At 48.7% G+C, this 24,286-nt stretch overlaps 1 protein-coding gene across 4 annotated transcripts in view; it reads left to right on the forward strand.

Moving 5' to 3' along the window:
- Window positions 1-24,286, forward strand: part of PCDH19 (protocadherin 19) — a 113,454-nt gene that overhangs the window by 41,953 nt on the left and 47,215 nt on the right. The window lies entirely within an intron of this gene.

The following is a 24,286-nucleotide window of genomic DNA, read 5'->3' on the forward strand; positions in this document are numbered from 1 at the left end:
CCAGGAGCAAATGAGCTAACTGTGGGCCTGTAGGATCTCTGAAGGGATTGTTCTTCCTGGCATCCATTCTGGGCAAGTCCGGCTGGAACTCTTTGACTTCTCCATTGTTGCTGGTTTTCTTTGCCTTGCTCTCACCTCCAAAGGATTTAGCGAGATTTTCCCCTCACAAAGCTCTCTTTTTCTCCAAGGTCTTCTTTGCTTCTTATTACTGCTGGAGGCCTTAAAAAGATGCAATCAATGCCTTGGAGACCACTGAAGGTGACTAGTGTTGTTTTTGTTCCTTTCTAAAACAAAGGGAAAAGGGGCAGCTCTGTAGAATTCCTTGTCTTCTTCCCCACGGGAGGAGGGGAGAAAGGTTACTTTTAGTGCAAAAAACTGAGAGAAGAAAATGGAGACAGGCTTCCCACAATCAAGGCGATCTTCTAAGGAAGAGCATCCTCTTCTGAGAAAGGAAGACAAGACTGTCATGAATCCTCGTCCAACCTTTATGAAAAACAAACAACTTAGCCCATTACCCCCTTCCAACAGCTCAATTTGTCCATAAAAAATAATGAGAGCATTCCAGTTCTTGTCTGGCTTTCAGACCTGCCCCCTGGTTTACTTCCCACTGCCCAAAGAGGGATAATATCTCCTGTTCCTTTTGCTAGTGGGATCTTGAGACTATCTGCCTTCTAAGCTGTCCATAGCTGTCTGGGAGATTCAGTTGATTCCAGTTTTACTCCAAGTCTAGTCAGGAGTATCTATGGAAGATGGATGTGCCCTTTCAAAGACTTGTATGCTCTGGTTGCCTCTATCAAGACTCCTACCTCAAAACTGATTGGATGAGCCTTCTAGAGACCATAGGTCAGGAAAAACAAAACCGTTTTCTTCCCCGGTCCCCAGTAAGCTTCACTGTTGGAGATGGAGGGCTAAGGTGGTCTAGCAGTACTCAGAAAGCCATGGAAGCTGGCTTCCACTCATTATGTGGGATCCCAGAATGAATGGTTTGGGGATGCCATCATCTCAGTTGGTTGCCTCTGAATGAAGGCAAGCCTCTTAGGGATTCTAGAACTTTTAGAGAGTATGCTTCATGCATTCTTCTTGAATATAATTTTTGTGAAATGCAATATGGACCAGATAAAGGGTAGTAGACTTGATTCTCTACAAAGGTGGTTCTGTTACCATTAGGCCTTCACCATGCCAACATTTCTTCCTAAGACCACTTGCCCATCTCAACTATTTTCTTTCCTTTATAGGAAATGTATGATGTTCTTCTAATTGCTAAGATCAACTGTGCTCATCATTATCTTCTTTCAAAGAAAGCACTAGAAGGGATCATAGGAACCACATAGTCCAGGTCCCTCACTTTTCAGCAAAGGAAACTGAGGAGTGAAATTATCTGCCCAAGGTCACACAGCTAGTGATTAGTATAGGTGCCATTTCCCCCCTCTCTTTTTTAAACTCAATTTAATGTTTCTCAGGTATATGTAAGAAAGATTTTAACATTCATTTTTAAAAATTGAATTCCAAATTTTCTCCCTTCTTCTTGCCTCCCACCTTGAGAAAGCAAGAAGTGATATAGATTAGACATGTAAAATCATACAAAACACATTAGCCATGTTGCAGAAAAAAACACAGACCAAAAAAAGTTTAAAAATTGTGCTTCAGTCTCTATTCAGATCCCTTCAGTTCTTTCTCTAGAGGTAGATATCATTTTTCTTCATAAATCTTTTGGAATTGTCTTAGATCATCGTATTGCTCAGAATAGCTAAGTTATTCAAAGGCGATGTTCTCCAGGTTCTGCTCACTTCACTTTGCATCAGATGATGTAAATGTTTCCAGGTTTTTCTGAAAGCATGTTGTTCATCATCTCTTTCTTTTCTTCTTCTTTTTTAAACCTTCGCCTTCCATCTTGGAATCAATACTGTTTATTGGTTCCAAGACAGAAGAGTGGTAAGGGCTAGGCTATGGGGGTCAAGTGACTTGCCCAGGGTCACACAGCTAGGAAGTGTCTGAGGCCAGATTGGAACCCAGGAGCTTCCACCTCTGGGCCTGACTCTTATTCATTGAGTTTCCCAGCTGCCCCCAATGCTCATCATTTCTTAAGAGTACAATAGTACTCTGCCACAATCATATACCACAGGTTGTTCAGCCATTCTCTGATTGATGGGCATCCTCTTGGTTTCTGTTCTTTGCCACCACAGAAAGATTTGCTGCTATATATCGTTCTCCTTTATCTCTGATCTCTTTGGGGTATAGACCTAGTGGTGGTATGGCTGGGTTAAAGGTTGTGCACAGTTTTAGAGCCCTTTGGGTGTAGTTCCATATTGCTCTCCAGAATGGTTCACAACTCCACTGGCAGTGACTTGGTGTCCCCATTTTCCCACATTCTCTTCAGACTTTTGTCATTTTCCTTTTCTCTCATATTAGCCCATGTGACAGGTGTGTGGTGTGGGTAGAAGTGATCTTTGAGTACAGCTTTCTGGAGTCCCTTTCTAGCACACTACCTTTCCTTTCTACAGCCCGCCGCCTTGAAATGCCAACATTGCCAGACTCCACGGATTCAGTGATCTGTTTTTTCCTTTTAAACCCTTATGCCCTGCCTTAGAGTCACTCTAAGGCAGAAGAGTGACACGGGCTAGGCAAAGTTAGGGTTCAGTGACTTGCTACACAGGTAGCAAGTGTCTGAGGCTAGATTGGAACCCAGGACCTCCCATCTCCAGCTCTGGCTCTCTGCTCACGGTGTTACCTAGCTGTCCTGATTCAGTGATTTTTGTGATATATGTATTCTTTCCCACAATGTAACCTCACTAAGTAGGGAATGGCTAATCAAGACAACTTGTCCCCTCCTCACCTTTCCTGTGGGATTTTAAATGGTCTCCCAATGACAACTGGTCATAGGCTCAGAGTAATATTCCTCCTCAACCCCCATAGCCTAGATGAGAATGGACATCCCATTGCTTTTGTCCTTCCCCCCAAAAGCCAGCCAGATCTCTGGCCAGCATGTTGCTATCATCCTGCCCTCTTGCCAGTGAGTGACTTAAGAGAAGGGAGGACCCTAATAAGGGCCTTGTCTATATTTTCCTTGTCTTTCCTCATGCCTCTCGGGCTTCAAATCTCCTTTAAACGAAAGCTGGACGGATAACATACATCTTTTTATTTTTATACTAGAGAGAGCAAAGCATTTTAATGAAGAAATATATTACCCCATTCTCCTCCAAACCAAGGGCTAATAGTCTGGAACTGGCACTTTGGCTCCTTAAAAAGTCCAACAAGACAAGCCAATTATGAACTCGGAAACAGTTTTATTTTTAGTTCCCCGGTCTCGCGATTCATCCTCTGCTATGGTACATTAACCGGGGAAACAAGTTGAAGCGAGGGCTGGGGCACCTTTATAATAATCAACTGTGCTTACCACCTGCCCGATGGCACAGGGAATGGAGAAGAGGAGGGCAAAGGGAAAGGAGGGGCGAAGGCCAGGGATTCCTGGGCAGGCCACTGGACCTCCAGAAAGGCAAAGCAAGTTGCCATCTGGTGATTGCTGTTGAAGTTCTCTGGGCTGATTTTTTTCTTCTTCAGTTTATTCTTCAAGTAGACAACAGTTTGGTTGTTTATGCTGATTTTCTGCTTGCATGTGTGATGTGGTGTTACTTTGGTGAGTGGGAATAATTAGTTGTTTACAAATGGCCCAGCTGTGACACTTCTCCCCCTGCCACAAGCTGCCTGGTTGAGTGATATCTGGCAGTCTCCAGTTGTTCCCCACACCTGGACCCAGTTGATACCCCTGGCAGAGAGCCTCTTCTCTTCCTTCCATGTGCAGTCGATTTCCCTGGGGCTGGAAAGTTTCCTGTTGTTCTTTTCCGGTTTAGTTGGGGTCTGTGGACTTGCGGGGTTCCTCGCCATCCCCAACTGGACTGTCAGGAGAATTTGGGAGGTGCCATCTTGGATAGGAGAGCAATGAGCCAACAGGGTAATGTGGCTGCTGGGGAGAGCCAACTCAAGCTCAGGTTGCCTGTGAATAGAAAGGGCTGTCTAGAGCCCAGGAAACAAAGTCACCAGCCCTTGTACCAGGATCTGTTTATTCATATACTCAATTACTGTTTCACAGACTTGTATGAAATGCCTTCTATGTGCTAAGTACCAAACTACACACTGGGGATCCAGAGATAAAAATGGAAGAGTTCCTGCCCTCAGGGGGTAGACTTTTTCTTGGGGGGGATCCAATATGTACATAAGGGTGGTAGTGTGGCATTCTACATGGGAAACTGGGCTTAGAATCTATAAGAACTGGATTGGAATATGACCTCAGACACTGGCTGTGTGACCCTGGACGAGGCACATCCCCCCTGTGCCTCAGTTTCCTCATCTGTAAAATGAAAGGGGTTAGACTTGATGGCCTCTAAAGGCCACTCCCAGCTCTAAATCAGTAATGTTGTAAGTCAAGCTACAATACATACAAAGTAATAAAAAGTAATTGCAAGGGAGGAAGTGCTGGTAATTGGGGGAGGGTCAGGTAAGGTCTTTGGTAGGTGGTCCCTGACCTGGACTTGGAAAAACCTAGAGACACCAAAAGGAAGAGGAAAGGACAGAAGCCATACCAGATGTGGGGGGACCACTAATGCAAAGGCTCAGAGGTAGGAGACGAAATGATGGAAATGAATAGAAATAGGATGGTGAGGAGATCTGGGGATTGCCCTAGCCTGGCCCCACAGTGGGTTTAGTTCCAGGTGCCTCATTGTAAGCTGGACCAGATGGAGAGAAGTCTGGAGCTCTCTTTTGGGAGTCAAGCCACTCGGAAAATATGATCTCTGAGGCTCAATTCTGCTCACTTCCAAATATCGGATATTTCAAGTGGAAATGAACCTACCTCTGTGTTTGGATCCCACAGATGATTCCATATTGAAGGAAAGTGTATTCTTTGTAGGAAAAACACAGTGGACTAGAAGCTCTTTGAGGGCAGGAACTATTTTAATTTCTTGTCTTCGTATCCTAAGCACCGAGCAGAGTTTCTGCACATGGGAACAGAGACTGGACTTGTGGTTTCATTGATATAGATAGGGAACTCCCAGAGGGAGAACTCCCTCTACCAATGTTGATTGGCACCTCCTCTGTATTGAGAATCGAGGTGCTTTGCACAGGGACCCAGAGGCAGAATGTGCACCCAGATCTTCCTGACACCAAAGCCAGCTCTGTCCCTTATTCCCTGTGGGCACAAAGTAGCATTGAAGAAATGAATGAATTGAAAAAAAAATCCATGGCTGGGCAATCGGATGCCCGGTGTCACCAGTCATGCTCAGCCCTGATCAGTGCAGAAGTTAGCATCCAGGGTGCCAGCCAGGGAGCTCTTGCTTCATCCTCTCTGGTATTCTACATCTCCTCATTCTCCTCTTTTGGTGGTCCTGGCCCCGTTGGAAGGCAGCATCCTAGAGTGGGCAGTCTGAAGCGCGGGCATGACGTAATCTGTCTCCTCGCATCTTGCCAATGGTGGTTGGCTGCCGGCCTTGTGCCTTCTTCCAGTGCGCTTGGGAGAGAAGGGGGTAGGAAAGAGGGGATTTCTCGGTGCTGTTGTGCTGTTGGTTTAGCTTTTAGGGAGGAGGTTGTGAGGAGAACTACCTAGAGGATGTGTTTGCCTTTCATGTGTGTGCGCGCCAAGAGCTCTTGGGAGCAAAGGCACTTTCTAAGTAGACAATAATACAATAAACAATCTCGTGGCACTTCTGGAAGCAGGATCTTTGTGAAGGCATGATGTAATAAATAGGCTTCTCTTCTTTGAATAAGAGTAACTGGCATTGCTTTGCTTTCCAAGTGTGTCTCATTGGAATGTTATACAAATCCCGGGAGGTCATTCTGAGTTGCTTTATTATACCCATTTCACAGAGGAGAAGACTAAGGTTCAAGGAGGTAGTGACTTGCCCATGGTCTCACAGCAAAATCCATTGAATCTTAGAGGCAGAGTTGGAACTCAAGCCTATACCAGGCCATCTGATGGGAAAGGAGACTTTATTTGGCATGTAGTTGAGTAACAGAGCAGGCTGCAGAAAAGAAAGCATTGGGCATTCCCATTCCATGGCCAGGCTCATGTGTTGTGATCCCTACAATCTGGAGGACTTGGAGAAATCGCATAGGAGGTGCTGGGAAAGAGAGGGTCTCCATCTACAGAAGGGTATAGGAACGGGTCTCATTTCCCAGAAGCTGCAGCAAAAAAGAAGTCATGAAATTTTGACCCATGGAGGAAATGTTTACTGGCTCCCAAGAATCCATGGGGGGATTCTTTTGTCTCTCTCTCCCTCTCTCCCTCTCCCAGTCCATTTCTCTCTGGACTTTGGTCACCTAAAAGCCAGGGGAATGGATTGAACTGTTCTGACCGCCAAGGAAATCAGGGACCTGGGTGGCCAGTCTCTTCCCAGGCAGAGCTGCTCTGGACCCTACCTGGTCTGTAGCAGGCCATGGCTCAGGGAGCCAGGATTTCCAGTTGTGGGCAGAGTTCTGAACTGTATTCTTTGGCCCCATACCATGTCTCTCCTGGCCTTCCTCCCCCTCCCCTTACCTCCCATCTATTTTCCACATGGTGCCGTGGGAAGTTTGCTGGACATGGAGTCCACCCAGATCCCTGGTTCACTGTGCCATTGACTAGTTATGTGACCTTGGCCAAGTCACTTTCTCTCTTGGCTCCTACCTCAACTCTAGAATGATACATCTGGCTTAGATGCCTTCTAAAGTCCCTCCCAGCCCTGAGATTGTGCTCCTATGAATGGCATCAGAGAAGGGAGGTGGAGCTGGGTCCAGTGGGGCCATGACCTAAATAGGTTCTTTAGCACCCTGGGTTGGTGGCTGTTAAGTTTTGCTTTTATTTTGTCACCTTAATCATCCTTTAGATATACCGCAGTCAAACCTAATTAATTCCACCTAATGGGGGGGGGGAAGAGGTAGGGAAGGCCAGAGAGCATCAAGATTTTCAAGAAGAAATACGTTTTTTTACTTCCCAGGCCATCCATAGGCCTGGTACAGCCTTTCAGCCAGATTTCTTTGCCAAGTAGAGGACCTTGAACCTGTTATAATGAATAAATAAGAATGGCGCCCCAGGAGCATATTTGTTGTTTGTAAATTGCTGCTAAAGCGCTTCAACCCAATTTGTTCTCTTGGGTAGTTTAAACACTTCCCTTACAATTCACTTTGTGTTGGAGTAGCCGCTTTTGAAAGCAATGTAGTGAAGGAAACTTGAGGCTGGTCTCTGTGACCTTATTGCTAAGTCTCAACTGATGGAGATTGACTTAAGGGCAATGATGGTGAACCTTTTGGTGACCATGTGCCTTGCCACCCCCCACCCCCAAGTGCCAGGTGCACGCCTCCCCAACCTTACCCTACAGAGGGGAGGAAGAGCTCCCATTGATCTGCTGGGGGGAGGAAGGGGATAGAAGGAGTGTTTTTAGCAAGTGTAGACATGGTGAGGGGAGTGGTCAAGCACTCTACTACTCTCCAGCTCTGTTGCCTATGACCTGCCCACCTTTCCCCCCACACAGGAGGGAGGAAGAGTTCCCATTGGCTGCTGGGCAGAGGGCCAGGAGAAGTGAGGTATGTCCTCAACCTGGGTGGGGGAGGAGGGTAGCAGCTCCACTCAAGTCCCTCTGCCTTTCTACTAAGGAACTCTGAGTGGGGTATGGCACATGTGCACACAGGGAGCACTCTGTGTGCCATCTTTGGCACGTGTGCCATAGGTTCACCTTCACAGCATAAGGAGGTTTCCCAGTGATGTGGCTTATTCCTCTGGGTGGCTGCTGCAGCTGCCAGCAGTGCCTATATCTGGAGCGCTTTTAAGATTCATGAAGGGCTGTGCCAACGCAGTTTTGCTTGATTCTGACAATAGCCCAGGTGGGTACCTAATGCCAATTTTATAGGTGGGGGAACCTTGCACATTTGGAAAAGAGACACGGATAGGGCCTCAGGGCAATGTAGGAGGCCAGACTATCCCTTCTGCAGGCAGAGCCCCCTGAAGCAGCTCAGCTCTGGGTAGCCCAGTCTGCTGTAGGGGCCACCTCCCTTAGTGGCCGGGATGTGGAACGATGCTGCTGAGGCAGTAAAAATGAGGAAATGTACCTTTGGGATAATTCCCCATGAGCAAATGATCCCCAGTGGGCAAAATTGGTAGAAGATACTGTATTTTGATTGCAGTTTATCTCAAGCAATTATAGCTGAACAATTTAGACAGCAACAAAACAAGTCATTGGCTCCAATGAGGCAGTATCTCACTGGGCTTGCTCATTCGCCGTTCTCTGGAGCGCTCACTTGGATAAAGAGTGTGTTTCCTTTTGTGTGCATACATCCTCTCTCAACAGCGTTACTAAAACCACTTTTTTTCTCTTAATGATGGAATATTGACAAGAAATAATTCACGAAGACCATCTGCACTGACTTCTCCTATTATAAATTTGCTTTAACAGGTCTGAGCATCCTAGTGCCTCCTGGTTCAGAGATCTGGAGGGGATTCTCTGCCTGGCTTTTAAAAGCCTCTGCAATCCAATCATTCTTATTATCTGGATGTCCCATCTCCTACCTCTGGGCTTTTGCCCAGGCTGTCCTCCACATATGGAATGCACTCCCTTATTGCCATCTCTTAGGACCCTTCAGAGCACACCCCTGAGGCTACTGCCTATAGAAGCTTTTTGAGATCCTCTCCACCCAATTTGGAGCTCTATCTCACTCCTGAAATGATGTGGATTGCATGCAAATACTTTGTCTTTATTTTTCTGGGAACACGATGTATTTTTCACCCCACCTGTCACTCCCTCTTTGGTTCAAAATTCCCAGGGCCCAGCTGGGTGCTGGGCATATAGGAGGTGCTTACTGAGGCTGTTGGCTAGAGGAGGTCCAAGCTCTGAAGAGCTGGGGTTCAGTGGTCCTGAGATTAGCCTGGGCCTCCCAACCTACTTCAGCAGATGTACCGGACTCTTCTGGTGCTCTTCTTTGGACCAAAATCCATTGCTGATGAGCACCTCTGCCAGCCCAGATATGTCCAATCCTGCTGTGAGCCCAAGGAGCAAGTCTATTCATTTTTGATGGGGAAGGACAAAGGAGAGTTGGTGATAGCAATTGGGAGCCAGTTAGGGCTGCCTTATCTTCACTGTCTCCAGGTATGAACTTGGCGGAAATTGCCCATCATGCTTTGAGATTTGCAAAGCGATTTCTGGACAGTATCTTGGCCCATCCTCACACCATCCCAGGAAGGTGGGTGACATTTTTATCCTCATTTTAGAAATGAGAAAACGGAGGCAGACAATAATGAAATGACTCGTCTGTGGTCACTCAACTAGTGTCTGTCAGAGGCAGGACTGGATCCTGGCTTTTCCTGGCCCCGAGGCTGGGCCTCAGTGCTATCTATGCTGCCCTGGCCGTCATGTATGTTTGGGTATCTGTACACACACATAGATGGTCTGAAAAGGACGAGAGGATGAGAGAGCTGAGGGGCAGAGAGGGAGAGACAGACAGACAAGACAGGAAGAGACATCAGCCTATGGAACATGTAGCGTATGACACATGGCACCAGAATATTGACATAGGCCAGCTCTTATCTCCCCCCAGAGCCCTGGGAAATGTTGAAACAATCCAATTTCGAGCAGAGCCGATTGCTTTTCTTACAAGCACCTCCAAGGGACCTGCATGCATTCTGTATGTCTCTCTCTCTGGGAGGCAGCCTGGCTGGATCGCCTTAGCTCATCATTGGCGGGGGGCCCTGGGGCAGCCATCTTTTTGGGTTCATGTCATGCTCCTGTGCTCAGGTCATCCAGCAAAGGCCTGCCCAGGCATCTAGCCTCGGTATCCCAGGCCACAGCCCAGTAGGCTCAGCCTGAGGATCCAGCCCTTACTTGCCTTTCCATAGTCCCTCATCCCCATACCAGCATGACAAAGTGGTGCTCCATCGTGCCATAAGGCACGCTCCGAGCTGGTGTGCATGGGGCAAGCAAGGCCTCAGTCCCACTGGGGCCCCCAGCTCTGGGCCCGTTTGCCACCCTCTCCCCTTTGTTGGCTCACTTTGGAATGGCTAATTTCCATCTGACAGCTCTGAATTATGCATGGTAATGAGCTTTACTTAACCCTAGCAGGAGGGTATTTAAAGCCAAGAGATGCCTGTGACAGTTCAATCACAACAGAGGAAGTTGAGTGGGGGGGAGGAAGGAAAGGTGGTTCGGAAAGACGTCTGGAGGACTCGGAATCCTGCCTTCCTAGCAAGCGAGGGTCAGTCTGAGTGCCACTGGGAGGTGGATCCGCCCCCAGCTGCCTCAGCTCCTTCTGGTACCACTGGAGCAGTCATTAGGGAAGTCATGTTCAATTTGGTTCACTGTCCCCCCTTGTCAGGAGCACTATGATTCCCCACTTGGCTTATTACTTCAGCTGACAGGTTGGCTGTGCTGAAAATCCCATCAATCCAATCCAATCCAGTCTAGTCCAAGAAGCCTTTACAAAGCCCCTACTATGTACAAACCCTGGCGATACCAAGATAAAAGAAACAGGCCTTGCTCTCGAAGAGTTTCCATTCTACTGAGTTCAAACTGGATCTTGGATACTGAAGTACTGTGTGACCTTGGGCAAGTCATGTGACTTCTCTGTGCCTCAGTTTCTTCATCTATAAAATGGGGGTGGAGTTGGACTCAGTGGTCTCTAAGGACTCTTCCAACTATAAATCCAGGTGAGGATAGACAGGATCATGAGAGAGGCTCAAGAGTACTAGCCTTGGGATGATTAGGAATGGCTTCTCTAGGAGGGGGCAGCTCAGCTGAGCCTTGAGGGAGGACTTTGGCATTGAAGTATGGGAGATACCAGCCTCTTGGAAAAAGAACTTGTACCCAAGTCATCCTCTGGTCGAATGTGGTGTGAAATGATGTGATGGGCTTTTGGCCTCTAGGATGGTCGACTAGGATTTCCTGTATGATCTTTGGTTCTCTATTCCCAAGCTTGCAGCCTTTGGAAAAACAAGCCAGGAGTTGTGGCTTTCTTCCCTCACTTGGGCTGAGTCCATACCAGCGGAGGAGGCCTTTGCTGCCTTTCTGTCTCCACCTCCACTTCTTAGAATTCCAAGCTTCTTTACATGGAGGCCTTTTCTGGTGTTCCACACCCTGATCTCACCCCAGGCATTCTTGCCTTCTCCCTCTTGACACTGCTTGGTATATAACTTAAGTAAATCCAACATCATACGCACTCCACGCAGGTGTGATATTCCCGCCTTGGTCTCTTGGACCCCAGTAGAACGTAAGCTCCGTGAGGGCGAGGAGTGTGTTGTGTTTGTCTCCATGTTCTCCAGGGCCTAACAGAGTGCCTAGTACAGAGTAAACACCTTAGAAATGCTCATTGAAATGGAATGGAATGAGGTTTGTTGCCCAGCCCACTCAGCGTCTGAGAACCCGGGGGCCAAGCATGGAGACACTCGGCTGAAGCTGGCTGGGTCTTTCTTGGTTCATTGGTCCTCAACCCGAAATTTTGGGTGGTTTCATCATCCACCTCTCAGACATGGTGTCAGGGCCCTGGAGCAGCAGCTCCTGATGCTGGACCGTGTCTGGCCCCTAAGAAAGCTGGCTTCTGGGGCATCGGAAAGTTCTCACCAGGAGATGTTGGGAAAGAAGGAAGCTGAGAAAGGGCCTTCCTTGGAGGGACCCAGCAATTGCCTACTACATCAGAGTGGTCATATTCTCTGTGCATACATGCTTGTGTCTGGGAATGTGCATGTGTGTGAGCATGTATGTGGCATGTGGGCGGGTGTGTGCACATGTACGTTGGAGGAGGAGAAACATTCAAGTTGGAAATTGCTTCTGGCTTTTGCTGCCATAGTCTGGCTGTGGGAAGAGGAGGGACTTCAGATGTTCCCCTTCATTCTTCCTTAGCCTGTGGCAGAGGGGATATTGGGTAATGGTGCTCACTACCCCAGAGCTTGTCGTGTTGAAGCAGGCTGACTTTTTCCCCCCAATAGTTGGCTCTTTAGCCAGCTAGCCCTAATTACTTTCATTTCATGGCAGTTTCAAGATTCCTAATGAGGTGTGGCCTAATGGTGGGAACCCAGGACCTGGAGGCAGACCCCATGTTGTGGGCGAGCCTCTTAACCTCTCCTGCCCCTCAGGGACTGGGGTTAAAAAGACTTCAGTTAGCTGTGCATTTTGGGGGGGAGGATTAGCTGGTTCATGGTGGCAAAAATGCTTTGAGGAAAAGGAGTGATGGTGATGAGTGGGGTAATTATGTTCAGAAACACAAATCCTCCTTTTAGGGCAAAATTAACAGGCGGCATCTGCTCCCCCGGAGTCACTAAGCACAGAACCATCACTAGGGTGGGGCAAGTGATGCTTTGGCACCGAAACTCAAATGCCACATTTTGAGGGTGCTGACAGGATCCCGAGGCCCGGATCAGCATTTAAACAATGACTTTAGTGCTTATTTAGCAAGCATACCAAGATCAAATAGGAAGCTGGGGCAAGCTCTTTCCCATCTTACCCCTCTTCCCATGCCTTGCTCCCCACCTGCCCAAGTGAGTGTCCCCTTGCATCAGTAACTCAGGATACAGATGTTTCTAGTTCCTATTCTACCTATGTGCATCAGGCCAAGTTTCTCAGGCTACTTGAAAAATAGCATTTTCCCATTTTGCCCCAGAGGACCTTGTAGCAGGCACCAGTCAGTCCCAGTTCCCAATCTGGGTGGCTGTTTTCTGCCCAGCTATGACTCCTTCCCTCCCACCTGCCCCCGGCCAGCAGCTGCTCATTTGGGCCTCTCTAAGGCTCAGAAACTCTTCTTCCTCCTGAGACCTCTCTTTGTTTCCTGTGGTTGGGCCAGAATACCTATCCATCTCTCTGGAGGCTGGAGGAAGAGCCAATTAAATGGTCTGGTTTCTTTGGGCCGACCCAGTACTTGTCCTTCTCATCTCTTGTGATCTGTAGCCTCGTGCTCTGACAAATTCCAGACACTGAGCTTCCTGGCCACTTGGAAACACAGAATGATGGCTACCACAGGCATGACCACCAGTGTTTCTGTGTCAGAAAGAAGCTTTGGGGCCAAACATTAACTCCCTGAAACCTCTCCCTAGTGGAGCGTGCTCTGAGCCCAGAGTGAAAAAGCCCTGGAATCACTCACTATGGGAGCAAATCACTTGGCTTCTCTGTGCCTTGGTTTCCTTATCTGTAAAATGAGAGGATTGGAGCCAATGGCCTCTAAGGTCCCTTCCAGACGATCATCTATAGTCCCCTGACACTGGGTGAGACACTTGCCCTTTTCTGCACCTGTCAAATGAGGATCATAATAATGATAGCCCAGATGAGCTAATGTAGGTCAAGTGATTGCACATATCAATGATATGCTCTGTAAATCGAGCCAATGTTATAATTAGAGAAGTGGCACAGGAAGGTGCAAGTTCTAGTCCTGCTTCTTGACCCATTCCTGGCTGTGCAGCCTGGGCAAACCTCTTTGCCCTTCGGTGTCCCAGGGACGTCTTTAAGGCTAGTGATGACAAGGAACAGCCCGTCTGTTTTAGTAGAGGGAGCTCCCTACCCAGATGAAATTCTAGCGCTAGCCTATTGTCATAATGACGATGCGCCATCTCTGTCCGGTGTCTCTCATCCTCTTTGTAGTTCATAAAGGAGCCCCCTCCCCGCCCCCACCTCATTACCTGGATCAGAGATTTGCTGCCAGTCCCCAGGCCTCGGGAGATGGAGGCAGCAAGGGGATTTCCCAGGTGCCTGATGCTTTCAGTAGGCCCAGCTGCCCTTGCTGTAAGCCAAAGGCTCTTGTCACAATTAGAGGGTTCCCATGTTAAGCAGCCTTGGAGCCTGGGTTTGAGAGGCATTCATCATGCCTCGTTAAATTGGAAATTAGCACTTAAAAGGTCAGAAATAAATATTCTGTTTATGTTCTAGTGACAGCAAATAGAAGTGGCCCCACAGGGTGTGCCCGCATCGTGGGCTGAGCTCATTGCAGTGGACCGAGACACCAGCTCTGCTCGGCTGGCTGCCCGGCTGACAGGATGGCTGCCCCCTCCTCCCCCCACCCCCCAAAAGAATGAGGCTAGCTTGCATTGATCAGGAGTCGAGAGCTGACTGACTGTGCTACCTCTCATTAGGACCATCAATATGAGAAGCAAAGGCACTCAGTGCTAGTCCCAGCATGCTGCATTCTGCAGGGTTTTGTTATTGTTTGCTTGTTTGTTTGTTTTCACTACCACATATTACAGGCTTGAGCAACAGGCTGGCACAGAGAAATGCCTTCAGAAGGTGCCATGGGGCTGTTCTGCCTTCAACCTTTTAATAAGCTTGTTGCGGCAACTCCATCTTAAGTGATGTTTAATACAAAGAAGAGAATTGGGGTGGGGACTGGGTTTGGAAGGGTGGTGTTTTGGATGGCAGGCACAGGGCCACCCACCAGCCTCCCTCCAAATATTTTGAAAGTCTTTTCAGCTGACATGTCTCGCTCAATAGCAACTCTGTTCTGCGGGCGCCGGGGCCCCACAGCTGCCAAGCTGTCGAGAATTGAGGCGTCGATCAAGTGGGATCCATTGGAACATGGGGGAGAGCCTGTGCTCGGTCTGTCTTGGCTCAGAGCTAGTGTCTTGGCATGGGTGGGGCCCAAGGCTGTGCTTTCTGGTGTCTCGTCCGGCTGGGCTCTGGCCTGAGGACTTTCGGACAGTTGCTGGGGTGGGGGTGGCATTCTAGCTTGGTTTCCTCGAAGAATGCCATTGAAGCAGATCAACCAAGTCTGATCTTCTGAGGCTCGACCTATCTCAGAACAAATCCAGCCTAATTGGCATCAGCATTTATTCTGTACTTGTAGTATGCCTGGCATGGTGTGACTGGTTTCTGGAAGTCCTGAGGCAAAACCAAAATTGTTCCTGCTCTTAAGGGACTTTCTTCTCCTTCCCCTTCCCCTTTGTTTCCATCTTAGACTCAGTTCTAGGTATTGGTTCCAAGGCAGAAGAGCAGTAAGGGCTGGGCAGTTGGGGTAAGTGACTTGCCCAGGGTCACACAGCACCTCCAGTCTCCAGGCTTGGTGCTCCATCCACTGAACTCCTGAGGGGCTCACTTTTTGAGGGGGAATGCCACAATATGTCAATAAGTACAATATGAATGCACAGTTGCTTAGGGGTGGGAGACCATTATTGCTTAGGGAATCAGTAGGCTTTGGCCTTCCCCTAGCCCTGGCCTTAGGTGAGCTGTGAAGGTGCCAGAGAAAAGAAGTGGCCCCCTGCTCCCCAGGCATCCCCTCCGAGGAAGGATGGCGGAGGCTATGGAAAGTGGAACTCCGGCTCTGTTGCTGCTTCAGGTTTTTATTGCTGGCGTTCTCTCTGACTCACTGTTTTTCACTCTGGCTATGGCACTTAACTGGTGATTTCCCTGACTGTCCTGTGGGCACGATCATCATTGCTTGCTCATAAAGAGCTTTGATATTTGGGGATGAAAGGCACTATGTACCTGCGAAGTGGTCTGAACATGTCGCCGTTTCCCCATGTGGGGATGGTGGTTGAGCTGTAGGATGCGCTTCTCAAGGAGAGAGAGTTGGGTTCTTGTGGAAGGAGAAAGTTTGGCTGGGTACCAGATCACACCTTCCAGTTCTTCTCCCACCAATCTGGCTGTTGGAGGTCCCCCTGGTTTTCTGGTCATTCCTCAGAGTGGGCCCAGCCTGGCTAGTGAGGCTTTGAAGATGTGGACAAGCCGTGTTTTGGTGGTGTGGGCCTTCCCACACTAACCCAGATTATAGCAGTGCTGGTGTGGGAATCAGAGACCTGGGTTCCCGTCCTAGCTCTATCACTTACTAGCTGTGTGACCTCGGACAATTCACTCCCCTGGCTGGGCCTTTGCTCTCTCTTTTAGAGGAAGAGCTTGGGATAGGCTCTGCCAGAGCTCTAATTCTGTTGGCACAGGCCCCAAGAGCCAGAGCTTCCCTTCATACCTTGATGAGGCGTGGGAGGAAGGTCTTCCCTCCCCCTGTTTGAGTAGTGCCCAGAGCTTGGAGATGTGCCAAGCACCTCACGGGACGCCAGGGAACTTCTGTGAAGATGGCACAAGGGACTGGTTGCTGAGCCAGGACACCCATTCTTTCCAGGAGGCTTTGCAAGCCCTTGGCCTGGGGACTGCATACATGGCTGCCGAAAGCCATGTGGGACTCCTTTGGAACTGCTTTTCATAGCAGCCCGGGCTGATACAGAGCTTCTTCCCTTTCGAGCTAAATTTGGCTAAATCCAGAGGAGTTCGGAGAAAGCCACTGTACTCAGGTCAGATTACCTCATTCCTGGGTGGTCCGAACAGCTAAAAGGCCTCAGAGAAATCCAGGGGTGAGTCTGGCCTGCCTGGGTATCGGCCACGTGGCCCTTCCCAGCCTTCAAAAGCTGCTGCACTTGAATCCTATACAACACTTAGAAAAGCAGTGCCCCTGCCATCATCCGTGCCAGCCGCTGACTGGAGGGCCTCTGCCCACCAAAGATTAGGAGAGCCAAAAGGGACCACCGAGGCATCCAACTGGACACCCCCAGAGGCAACCCCCCTACTACTGGCCTGCCCTCTGCCTCAGCACCCCTAATAAAAGGGAAGCCAGCAAATCCCAAGGCCGCCCATGGCATGTGGGGAGAGCTCTCAGCGTCCCAAGTGCAAGCCAAAAGAGCCCTCAATGCTGCTTCCCCTCATCCGTTATTCCTGGTTTTTCTGTCCTCTGGGGTCAAAGAGAACAAACCTGATCCCTTTTCTCCGGGCTTGAGCCTCCCGAATGGCCTGGTCTCAAGTCACTTCCTTATCTTGGTTGTCCTCCTTAGAAACTCACCTCAGTGTAGGAATGTGGTGCTCCAGATGTCACGTGATGGGGCAGAGCTAGATAGTGGGGCTCCTGCCTCCCACTGGTGAAATCCAACAGTCGGCGACACTCCCAGTGACACTAGAGGCCCTTTGGTTTCCTGGGTAGGAGAGGGCACGGGGCCTGAGGGATGGGGGAGAGACCCAGCCAGTTCCTTTCAGAAGAGGGCCTATTCACCCAGCTGGGCTCTCTGCCTTAGAAAGCAGCTCCTAGGAGAGGGCTTAGGGACTTCGCTGGGGGGGGGGGGTCTTAATAGGCACAATTAGTCCCTGGAAACACTGAGTTTAGGAAATGAATGTTTTCCAACAGCCAGCAGCACAGGCCATGCAGCTGACACTTAGCTGGCAGGGTGGAGGGAGCTGTCCTTACCCTGTCCTTGCTTAGCTAAGATATGAGGGAGAGGGGGGAGAAAGAGGGAGAGAGAGACAGAGAGGGAGAGACAGAGAGGGAGAGTTTCCTCTTTGGAGACAGGAAACTTGGTCTGGCTTGACCCTCTGGAGAGATGGATGGGGCAGACTGGTCCTCAAGGGCTCTGGAGGCAGATTGATGAAGGATGCTTAAGAATCAAATATCTTGTATTTGCACTTTGGTAGCTCAGCATTAAGGATGCCTGGGAGCCCTCTGGGGTATTGGCTCACAGGGCTGACCAGCTTGTTGCCTGGGTCTGGAGAGGCTAGCACACAGGCCTCAAACCTTAGAAGATTTGAGCTTCTTTGTTCATTCTTTACTGGATCATCAAGTCAGGGAGCTTCCGGCTCTAGGAATCTTCTACCAATACAGATGAGCATCTGTTCAATGACTTAGCATGGTTAAGTGACTTGCCCAGGGTCATCCAGCCAATTTGAGTTAGACATAGGCCTGGAACCCATGCCTCTTCCTGCCTCCAAAAGATGCTTCTTTACTATGTCTTGTAAAAACGTGAACCATGTGATCTCACCATGTTAGAAAAATGCCAGTGTAGAAACTCCCTTCTGGGTAATTTATTGTCTTGGAGATCTGCCTAATGAAATTTAATGGGGCTCTCTGGCAAGTCTGGTGCGTCTAGAAAAGCATCTTCAGGAGTACTGACTGGGTGGGTCTTAGCGGACTGAAGACTTTGAGTCAGTGCTGTGAAATGGCTGCCAGAGTCAGCTGAAGGCAAAGACTTGCAGGCCGCTTCTGCTGAACAGCGGTTTCTAGAAGGTAGGCTTCAGGTGAAATCTAACGTGCTGATGATAATGAGTTTTCACAAACCATCTGGCCCCGTGATTTGCATTTGTTGTGGAGGATTCCCCCACCTGGCACCAAATGAGGGTGGATGTGGAGGGTGCGATTTACTGCTCTTGGAGGGTTACCCTGTGAAATTTAACAGACAAGATCCAAAGAGCAGCTTTCCAAGACCAGGCTGATGGAGGCAGGGTCAGTCAGCTGCTCATCTGACAGGCACATGGGCCTTTAGTGGGTGGGAAACTGAGTCGGTGGTACCATCTAGCCACCAGCCAAGCTATCTAAGGCCTGCGTGTGATATGTGAAGTTTCTCACAAATGAGGGAGCTCCTTCAGAAGCAGCTCGTTTGTGGGCTGACCTGTTGGCTGCCAGCCATGTGGGATTTCCCTTCTCAGCTCCTAAAGGCACCTTCAGGAGCCTCTAGAACCTTTGCAGACAAGCTGCCAGTGCTGTGGGAGGGAGTCAGTGGTGTGGACCCTCTCTCTGATCCTGGCAACGTCTCATCCTTCCCCTCATTGGGTGACGTACACAGACAGGCCCAGAGAGGAGACAGGCTTGCTGAATTTAGCCGGGTTGGGACAGAAGGGACCTGTTCGAGAACAGGCAAGTAGACCAATGACGGGCTCCGTGTGCCCAAGGGGAGGGGCAGATGGGATCTCTTCAGGGTCGGGAAGCTCAGTCTGTCTTAGCCCCTGGATAGAAGCGGGTGTAGCTTGGTCACTGCCTGGGTGAACTATCTGTTAGCTACCTGGGGCTATGAGACCCTGCTTTGGCTATGCCCTTTAAGGATGCCAAAGGATATCCATCCTTGCCCTCTTTCTGAGAGCCCACTTTCCTGGTCCAGTATGCTAGGCCACTGACCAAACAGCACGGACTCTTCATTTTCTGAAAATCGGCCACTGTCATCTGTTAGATGAGAGAGTCTCAGGGTGGAAATGTGCTCCACCGACCCAGCCCAAGAACTAGTCTCTAACTCAGGGCATTCCAGAGTTGGCCGCCATATGTAGTTTAATAGGGATACAGCTAAAGCTTTTCTGGGAGTAAGGAGGAGCGCAGACCTGTGATATCTTTGGGAGAGGGAGCCTCTGAAGAGGAAACTTCCTCCATTAGACTTAAAATCCTAGAGTTGCCTGCAAAGGCTTGTGGGTTTGCAACAGCAGCTTCATAGAGAGAAGAAGATGGGAGATGGTGATTTGTTTGAAAAAATATTATGAGGGCATGGTGGGACATGGTATCCAGAAAAACTAATGAAGTTCTAGGTTCTATTGGGAGATGAATCCCAATCTCTCAGCTTTTCACTTTGTCCTCAACACACCTGCCAAATTCATCTTCCCAGAGCTTGGGCCTGACCATGTCATTCCTTAGCTCTAGAGTCTTCAGTGACTCCCTGTTGCCCCTGGATAAAATAAAATGTCTTCGCTTGATGTTTAAAGCCCTTTAAAGCTCTGGTCTTCCTTTCTTAGGTTCTTTAGCTTCCTCAAAAAACGTAACTCAAGGGGGCAGCTGGGTAGTTCAGTGGATTGAGAGCCAGGCCTAGAGATGGAAGGTTCTAGGTTCATATCTGGCCCCAGATACTTCCCAGCTGTGTGACCCTGGGCAAGTCACTTCATCCCCATTGTCTAGCCCTTACCACTCTTGTGCCTTGGAACCAATACACAGTATTGATTATAAGACAGAAGGTGAGGGTTTTTTAAAAAATATAACTCAAAATGAAAGGGAAAAGAGGCGGTAATGGACTAGATGGTATTCAAAGGGCCATTGGATTTGGAATCAGGTGAAATGAGTTCAAATCCTGCTGCTTCTGCTCTTTTTCACCTCTATGGTTTTACTGTACTTAGGGCAGGGGAGGAATCCTGCTTCCATTGCATTCCTAAGTCACTGGGTTTTAACTAGAACAAGGAGCTGGGGGAAAGGTACTGGTCAATAAGAAAATGACTCTTATTTACCTTTAGGGGAGCACTGGACACATTTTCAGATTCGACTTGGATTTTTCATCCTCACAAGTCATGCTCGTCTCTTTATTGTGCTCTTGTGTTAAGCTGGCCATCTTATTAGAGATGGGGACAGTGGCCATTGAAATTAATGTGACATTTAGAGAGAATTTCCCTTCTCAAACGCTTCATGCTACTTAATATTTTGAGTACGTAGGGGGAGATTGAGGTAATGTCAAGCAAATTTGGATTAAATAAGTTGAACCAGGAGACTACACTTTTATGCAAAAAAGAAAAAAAAAGTCCTTAACGTGTCTTTCTTTTCTACTTTGATTCTGAAGACGTGAGCGGGATGGCAGAGCCCCCAAATTTCAGAGTCGGAAGGGGCTCAGAGAGCACTTGGTCCAACCTATACCTGGGCAGGCCCCCCAATCCCAGCCATCACGTCCCTGACAAATGCTCATCCAGCCTTTGTTTGGAGACCTCTAGTGAGAGGGAAGCCACTTCCTCCCCTAACGAGCAGCCTCTTCCACCTTGGACAGCATTGGTTGTTCAGAAGGTTGCTTTGTTTGTTCTTTTCTTGATATTAAGTCAAAGTCAGCCTTTTTGCAACTTCCATCCATTGCTACTAGTTCGGCCCTCTGGGCCAAGCTGAATAAGTGGAATCCATCTTTTACGTGTCATTCCTTCAGATGCTTGACAACAGTTATCTTCCTTTCCCTTCTCTAGGCTAACATCCTTAATTCCTTCCACCAATCCTAACGTGGCAGGATAGCAAGACCTTTTCCCATCCTGGTTGCCTTGCTCGGAGGCACGGCTTCTTAACCTAGAATCTATGAACTTGGTTTAAACTTTTTGTGTTAACTTGACTCCAATATCGTTGGTTTCCTTTGTAATCTTCTGCATATTTTTGGCCCTGCATTTAAAAACATGGCCCGGAGCAGAGGGCCTGTGGGGTGTCCAAGACTGTAGTCTAAGGGTTCATGGTAGAATTAAGGTGAAGAAGCCCTGGTCTAGAGGTTTTGCAGCTTCTTACCACCTTTTCTGAAATGTGGCATCTGCAACTGACCATGGTACTCCCCATGCATTGGGACTCGTATTCATCAGGGCTATTATTTCTCTGGTTTCTGATGCCAGCCCTTTCTTACTTAGGACTTACTTGAAGGGAGCTATTTGGATTCATTCAGAGAACTTTGACACTTTAGCTACGTTGTAGAGTAGACATGGAGGCGCTGACAAGGCCAGGTCTCCATTTCAGTTCAGCTTCTGATGGCCCAGTGTGTCCAACACATACATGCTCAGTGCTAACTGCCTGGTACTCCAGAGCAGGGGAGAATCATCAGGATCTCTTCCCAGGGGCAGGCCCAGTAGATGTCCTCTCTTTTTGACGTGGCCTCTCCGGTATCAGACATGTGGCCTGCAGGTCTCATATGGCCTGCGACACTCTTGAGTATGGCCTGAACCAGATTAAAATGTAATTGGGAAATATTTAACCAAACAAATAAGGATATGCTCAAACATAGATAATATGACTTTTTAAAAGGAAGTCACTATGTATCCAGTGGGGATCCTTATGCACCCATTATTCCAGTTTGACATTGCCAAATTGGCAATGATCCGGAAATAAGGGGTGCTTTTGGCAACAGGCCTGGAGAGGTAAGCTTCCTCCTCCCTCTCCCCACCCCTCCCTCACCCCATTCCCCTCAAAGCAGGTATAGGTTGCGAGTCTTCATGTATAGAGCTTGGACGTCAGCCAGTATGGGTACTGCGAAGACCATCGAGGGGAAGAAGTATTTACCTTGTTTTGCGTATCTCTAGAGGGCCAGAATAGGAGCAATGGATAGAAGATACAAGCATTAGGGAAAACTAGAGCTACTCCAAAACGACATGGGTGACCTTTAGGGGCACTGGGTTTCCCATTACTGATGGTCTTGGAGCTTGGAGCAATAGCTTCCATGCTCAGTGATTGGGTATAATGCAGGGGGACCTTTTGATCACTTATGGGTTGGACCAGATGGTCCCAAGGCCCCTGCTGACTCTGAGATTCTTTGATTCCTGTCATTTTCTGCTTTCTCCAGCGTCACCTGCAGGCCTCAGTTTCCTGATCTGTAAGATAAAGGAATTGATCGAGAAGATCTCTGAAGCCTCTTGTAGCCCTCTCTGATGACTGAAGTTAGGGAGGGAACATAAATCCTTTCTGTGATAATGGTTTTATCTGTCTACCCATCTTTCTGCCCTCTTTGTTTGTCTGTCTTTCTCCCAACTTTGTTCTCATTTGGAAAACTGTTTTAAGCAGTCTTAAGCCAATCTGGCCAGGGCCCAAGATGGAGGCCAATCACATCCATGTTGTCTGACCCAGCCCTGGGCTGAGTCTTGGGCTTTGGGTTTGGGAGCTTTTGTACTCCATAGTGTGGTTTGTTCCTTGGCAAATGAGACTGCTGCTTAGACCCTTGGTAAATGTGGTTGAAATTTGCCTCTTGTGGCACCAACACATCTCTTGGCTGTGGGACAGTTTTCAGGATCCGGGCCTAGCTTACCCCTTCTGAGACCGGTAGCAATCAATGGCATAGTGCAGAAGCAAGGATGCAAAAGAGTGCCAAGACAAAGAGTTTTCAGAGTGACTCTTCATAGCAGGACTCACTGGGTGCAACGATGAGCTGGGTTGTGCTGGCTGTGAGACAGGCTCTCCCAGCTTGAACAGGAGAAGTGAGTTGCTCGTTGACAGCCGCCAGGTGTATTTGAGGGTTACACTTAGTCTGCTAGGATGGAGCCATGCTACCCTGCACAGTGCCGGCCACACAGCAGAGGCCCAAGAAAGACTCTAGGTGACCTCTGCTAGACCTTGCATGATTGCCCCGTTCTCCTATGGTCTTTGACAGCTGGGGCTGTGGGCATGGCAGTAGGCCTGGCACTGATTTATGAGCCAATCCCAGATGTGTGAACTCCTCTGGCGTTTGGGGTCAATTTTTCTTGCCCTGGTGGCAGCCATTAAAGTACGATTTCATCTCTGAGAGTAATTCGTGTGGAACGGCCATGGGAGTAGAAGTTTCTGAAGAGAGAAGGGCAAGTTCCATATTTCCTCGGCTGACCCGCCATTCACGCTAGAGACATGGAGCTCATGTTCCAATTAACACGTTCTCCTTTCCTTCCCCCTGGTGGAGGTAGGCCAGAACTCAGGCCTCCTGAAAACATGGTTCAACCTCCAGACTGATCCCGACACTCACCTGGTGTTTCCTAGGGCCTCTTGTTAAGGTCAGGATGACACTAAAGTGTGGGGATCTGGTGTAGGGTCAGGTGGTGTGAGGAGGAATTGGAATGGTAGAGGATGTCATTGGGAATTGAGGCCTGGCTACCTGGTAAAGTTTTTGCCCTGGTTCCCACCCCTTGTTAAGGCTGCCCTCCTTGGACAGATATCAGAACTGTGACAAGCAATTCTTCTGCCTGGGATGGTTGCCACCAAATACACTAAGGGTAGGGAAACCTTGGGCCCCAAGACCCAATGGGCTGAGGCATGTCTCCAGCACCAAGAGCCAAAAATCCCTGGACACTATGAGACTACTTCTAGGGAAGGAGGGGAGAGCAGGGCAGAAGGGGATAGCTCATCTGGCGTCCAGCTCCCGGGAGAGTACAAGGGCCTGCCATTTAGTAGCATTTCATTTTCGCTATTTTTGCTAACTAGATTTTCAGATTCTTTGTTCTGACCTACTGAAGAAGCCCAAGTGCTATTGGTACCCTGGGGACAGAGGCCTAGTTGTCCCACCTTAGGCACAGCTCTGATGTCTTGATGGTCTTTACACACACACACACACACATACAGACACACACACACACACACGCATGCATGCATCTCTCTGAATTACATTAGAAGGTGATATTTCAATGATAGGCCTCAAGTTAGGACTTTGCTTGCTGACTTCCCCCTTCACATGAAAGGCTTCAGGACCCTGTGGCGACTGCTTCCTTCTCCCCATGTTAGTCATGATACCTGTTTGCTTTTGTAGTTGTGCTAAAATGAAGGGTAGGTACCATGCAAGATGGCAAAAAAAAGGCCGCTGTAGGGGATTACCTTGGCCACATTTCCATATCTAAGGAATAAATATTTTAACATGTCAAGTATTTGCTAATAATAAATACTTTGAACTTAAGGTCAATTTGATGGGTACAGAACTGGGTCCCCTGGAGATGAGGAGGTGCTTCGTTTCTGGAAAGGCTGTGGGTCACTTTGCTTCTTCTCCAGGAAGTAGTTTGTGTGGTCACCCAGCACACTCTTTCTGCATGCATCCGCGTGTCAGCCTCTTGGGGCTGCAGGGGTCTTGGCTCGAGTTGAAGGCCTGTGCTGTGGCCCCCAGAGATCCTTTGGCTCTGAG

This window comes from Monodelphis domestica, chromosome X (genome assembly GCF_027887165.1).
Source record: "Monodelphis domestica isolate mMonDom1 chromosome X, mMonDom1.pri, whole genome shotgun sequence".
NCBI lineage: Eukaryota > Metazoa > Chordata > Mammalia > Didelphimorphia > Didelphidae > Monodelphis > Monodelphis domestica.